The 5,430-nt window shown below is 38.2% G+C and overlaps 1 non-coding gene across 1 annotated transcript; it reads left to right on the top strand.

Moving 5' to 3' along the window:
* The first annotated feature begins 2,989 nt into the window (after positions 1-2,989).
* LOC112739408 (small nucleolar RNA R71) lies at positions 2,990-3,097 on the top strand. The gene has a single exon (XR_003170345.1). It is a non-coding gene; the product is annotated as a small nucleolar RNA R71 (small nucleolar RNA).
* The last annotated feature ends 2,333 nt before the right edge of the window (positions 3,098-5,430 follow it).

Here is a 5,430-nt window from a genome sequence, read left to right on the forward strand (position 1 = left end):
CATTGTAACATAATTTTTTGGATTCGGGTTCTTACTTTGATCATGGTTCCTAGTGATCCATGCATTGGCATAGAACTCTTGAACCATTTGGATGCCGACTTGTTGGATGGGGTTTGTTAGAACTTCCCAACCTCTTCTTTGGATTTCATGTCGGATCTCCGGATACTCATTTTTCTTGAGTTTGAAAGGGACCTCGGGGATCACCTTCTTCTTGGCCACAACATCATAGAAGTGGTCTTGATGAGCTTTGGAGATGAACCTTTCCATCTCCCATGACTCGGAGGTGGAAGCTTTTGTCTTCCCTTTCCCTTTTCTAGAGGATTCTCCGGTCTTGGGTGCCATCAATGGTAATGGAAAAACAAAAAGCTTATGCTTTTACCATACCAAACTTAGAATTTTGCTCGCCCTCGAGCAAGAGAAGAAAGAATAGATGAAGAAGAAGAAGAAAATATGGAGAGGAGGGGGGAGGTGTGTTTCGGCCAAGAAGAGAAAAGAGGGTTGTGTTGTGTGAAAATGAGGAAGAATGGAGGGTTATATATAGGGAAGGGAGGGGGGGTAAGTTCGGCCATTTAGGGTGGGTTTGGGTGGGAAATTGATTTTGAATTTTGAAGGTAGGTGGAGTTTATGAGGTAGGTTTATGGGGAAGAGTGGATGGATGTGAGTGGTGAAGTGGTGATAGGGAAGAGAGATTGAGGTGATTGGTGAAGAGGTTTGGGGAAGAGTGTTTATGGGATTGTGTGAAAGAGGGATAAGAAGAAGTGAGTAGAGGTAGGTGGGGATCCTGTGGGGTCCACAGATCCTGCGGTGATCCTGTGGGGTCTACAGATCCTGAGGTGCTCAAGGAATTACAACCTTGCACCAAATTAGGCCTGCAAAATGCCCTTGCACACAACTCTGGGCATTCAGCGCCAGATTGGTGCTTGTTCTGGGCGTTGAACGCCCATTTGTTGCCCATTTCTGGCGTTGAACGCCAGAACCATGCTTGTTCTGGGCGTTCAGCGCCAGCTCTTCTCCAGGGTGCATTTCTGGCATTCAGCGCCAGAACCATGCTCTGTTCTGGCGTTGAACGCCCAAAACATGCTTCTTACTGGCGTTTAAACGCCAGTAAGGTCTTCCTCCAGGGTGTGATTTTTCTTCTGCTGTTTTTGATTCCATTTTCAATTTTTATATTTTTGTGACTCCACATGATCATGAACCTAATAAAACATGAAAAACAATGAAAATTAGATAAATAAACATTCGGTTGCCTCCTAACAAGCGCTTCTTTAATGTCAATAGCTTGACAGTGGGCTCTCATGGAGCCTCACAGATGTTCAGAGCTTTGTTGAGACCTCCCAACACCAAACTTAGAGTTTGGATATGGGGGTTTGACACCAAACTTAGAGTTTGGTTGTGGCCTCCCAACACCAAACTTAGAGTTTGACTGTGGGGGCTTTGTTTGACTCTGCTTTGAGAGAAGCTTTTTATGCTTCCTCTCCATGGATGCAGAGATAGATCCTTGAGTTGTAAACACAAGGTTGTCCTTATTTATTTGAAGGATCAATTCTCCTCTGTCCACATCAATCACAGCTCTTGCTGTGGCTAGGAAGGGTCTTCCAAGGATGATGAATTCATCCTCATACTTCCCAGTATCTAGGACTATGAAATCAGCAGGGATGTAAAAGCCTTCAACCTTTACTAACACGTCCTCTACTTGTCCATAAGCCTGTTTTCTTGAATTGTCTGCCATCTCTAATGAGATTTTAGTGGCTTGCACCCTAAAGATTTCCAGTTTCTCTATTACAGAGAGGGGCATGAGGTTTATTCCTGAACCAAGGTCACACAGAGCATTAAAGATCATGGTGCCTATGGTACAAGGTAATAAGAACTTTCCAGGATCCTGTTTCTTCTGAGGCAATCTCAGTTGATCCAGATCACTTAGTTCATTGGTGAACAAGGGAGGTTCATCTCCCCAAGTCTCAATACCAAATAATTTGGCATTCAGCTTCATGATTGCACCAAAAAACTTGGCAGCTTGCTCTTCTGTAATATCCTCATTCTCTTCAGAAGAGGAATACTCATCAGAGCTGATGAATGGCATAAGGAGGTTCAATGGAATCTCTATGGTCTCTAGTTGAGCCTTAGATTCTTTTGGTTCCTCAGAGGGAAGCTCCTTATTGATCACTGGGCGTCCCAGGAGGTCTTCCTCACTGGGATTCATGTCCTCTCCCACCCTTACAGGTTCGGCCATGGTAGTTAATTCAATGGCCTTACATTCTCCTTTTAGATTCTCTTCTGTATTGCTTGGGAGAGTACTAGGAGGGATTTCAGTGATCCTTTTACTCAGCTGGCCCACTTGTGCCTCCAAATTTCTAATAGAGGACCTTGTTTCATTCATGAAACTTACAGTGGCCTTAGATAGATCAGAGACTAAGTTTGCTAAATTAGAAGTATTTTGTTCAGAGTTCTCTGTTAGTTGCTGAGTGGATGATGGAAAAGGTTTACTATTGTTAAACCTATTTCTTCCACCATTATTAAAGCCTTGTTGAGGCTTTTGATCCTTCCATGAGAAATTTGGATGATTTCTCCATGATGGGTTATAGGTGTTTCCATAAGGTTCACCCATATAATTTACCTCTGCTATTGCAGGGTTTTCAGGATCATAAGCTTCTTCTTTAGAAGATGCCTCTTGAGTACTGTTGGATGCAGCTTGCATTCCATTCAGACTCTGAGAAATCATATTGACTTGCTGAGTCAATATTTTGTTCTGAGCTAATATGGCATTCAGAGTATCAATTTCAAGAACTCCCTTCTTCATAGGCGTCCCATTACTCACAGGATTCCTCTCAGAAGTGTACATGGACTGGTTATTAGCAACCATGTCAATGAGTTCTTGAGCTTCTGCAGGCATTTTCTTTAGGTGAATGGATCCACCTACAGAAGTATCTAACGACATCTTTGATAGCTCAGATAAACCATCATAGAATATATCCAGGATGGTCCATTTTGAAAGCATGTCAGAAGGACACTTTTTGGTCAGCTGCTTGTATCTTTCCCAAGCTTCATAGAGGGATTCACCTTCTTTCTGTCTGAAGGTTTGAACATCCACTCTAAGCTTGTTCAGCTTTTGAGGAGGAAAGAACTTGGCTAAGAAAGCCGTGACCAGCTTATCCCAAGAGTTCAGGCTGTCTTTGGGTTGAGAGTCCAACCACACTCTAGCTCTGTCTCTTACAGCAAAAAGGAAAAGCATGAGCCTGTAGACTTCATGATCTACTCCATTAGTCTTAACAGTATCACAGATCTGCAAGAATTCAGTTAAGAACTGAAAAGGATCTTCAGATGGAAGTCCATGAAACTTGCAGTTCTGCTGCATCAGAGAAACTAGCTGAGGTTTCAGCTCAAAGTTGTTTGCTCCAATGGCAGGAATGGAGATGCTTCTTCCATGTAAATTGGAATTAGGTGCAGTAAAGTCACCAAGCATTCTCCTTGCATTATTATTATTTTCGGCTGCCATCTCCTCTTCCTGTTCGAAAATTTCTGTAAGGTTATCTCTGGATTGTTGTATTTTAGCTTCTCTTAGTTTCCTTTTCAGAGTCCTTTCAGGTTCTGGATCTGCTTCAACAAGAATATTCTTGTCTTTGCTCCTGCTCATATGAGAAAGAGGGACAGAAAAATAATAATAATAATAATAGGAATCCTTTTTACCATAGTATAGAGGTCCCTCTGTGAATAGAGGAAAAGAAGAAGAAGAAATTCGAACACAGATGGAAGAGGGGGTTCGAATTTGGGTGAGATGAAGTGTTAGTAGATGAATAAATAAATAGAAGGAGATAAGGGAGAAGAATTTTCGAAAATTATTTTGAAAAAGAGTTAGTGATTTTCGAAAATAGTTTTTGAAAAAGGTTAGTAGTTTTCGAAAATTAAAATAAAAAATTAAAATAATTAGTTAATTAAAAAGAAATTTTGAAAAAGGGGGAAGATATTTTCGAAAATTAGAGAGAGAGGGAGTTAGTTAGGTAGTTTTGAAAAAGATAAGAAACAAACAAAAAGTTAGTTAGTTAGTTGAAACAGATTTGAAAATCAATTTGAAAAGATAAGAAGATAGGAAGTTGTTATTTTCGAAAATTTGATATAAAAATAAGAAAAAGATTTTTGAAAAATATTTTTAGAAATTTCAAAAATAACTAAGAAAAATGGAAAAGATTTGATTTTTGAAAAAGATTTTGAAAAAGATAAGATTTTTAAATTGAAAATTTGATTTGACTCATAAGAAACAATTGAATTTTAAAAATTTTTGAAAAAGTCAAATCTAATTTTCGAAATTTTGAGAGAGAAAAAGGGGAAGATATTTTTTTGATTTTTGAATTTTTATGATGAGAGAGAAAAACATGCAAAATGATGCAATGCATGAGAATTTTGGATCAAAGTATGTGAATGCATGCAAGAATGCTATGAGTGTTAAGATGAACATCAAGAACACTTTGAATGTCAAGATGAACACCAAGAACATATTTTTGAAAAATTTTTATATGCAAAGAAAACATGCAAGACACCAAACTTAGAAATCTTTCATGTTTAGACTCTATGGATGCAAAAAATGCACATGTAAAACAAGAAAAGATGCAAAACAAGAAAACATCAAGATCAAACAAGAAGACTTACCAAGAACAACTTGAAGATCATGAAGAACACCATGAATGCATGAATTTTTCGAAAAATGCAAGATGAATATGCAATTGACACCAAACTTTCAACTTGACTCAAGACTCAAACAAGAAACATGAAATATTTTTTATTTTTATGATTTTATGATTTTTTTGTATTTTCTTTTAATTTTTTTCGAAAATCATTTTGAAAAAGAAAAATAAGGATTCCAAAATTTTTAATATGAATTCCAGGAATCTTATGCTCTTTAGTCTAAAGCTCCAATCAAAGGGTCAGGCATGGCTTAATAGCCAGCCAAGTTTTAGTATGTAATTCAGACATGACACGCCTGACATTCCCTATCCAGAAGAATTAGACATGGCTTTACAGCCAGCCAGGCTTCAACATGCTTCATGAAACACTAGAATTCATTCTTAAAAATTCTGAAGAAAAATATATTTTTGAAAACATTTTTATTTTAAAATTTTTTTCGAAAACAAAGGAGAAATTTTGGAAAGGTTTTTTGAAAAATTTTTTGAAAATAAAACAAAAAGAAAATTACCTAATCTGAGCAACAAGATGAACCGTTAGTTGTCCAAACACGAACAATCCCCGGCAACGGCGCCAAAAACTTGGTGCACGAAATTGTGATCTCTGGTAATGACTCCAAAAACTTGGTGCTCTAATCTCAATTCATAATTTTTCACAACTTCGATACAACTAACCAGCAAGTGCACTGGGTCGTCCAAGTAATAAACCTTACGTGAGTAAGGGTCGATCCCACGGAGATTGTTGGTATGAAGCTAG

Source organism: Arachis hypogaea, chromosome 13, assembly GCF_003086295.3.
Source record: "Arachis hypogaea cultivar Tifrunner chromosome 13, arahy.Tifrunner.gnm2.J5K5, whole genome shotgun sequence".
In the NCBI taxonomy this organism is placed as follows: Eukaryota; Viridiplantae; Streptophyta; class Magnoliopsida; order Fabales; family Fabaceae; genus Arachis; species Arachis hypogaea.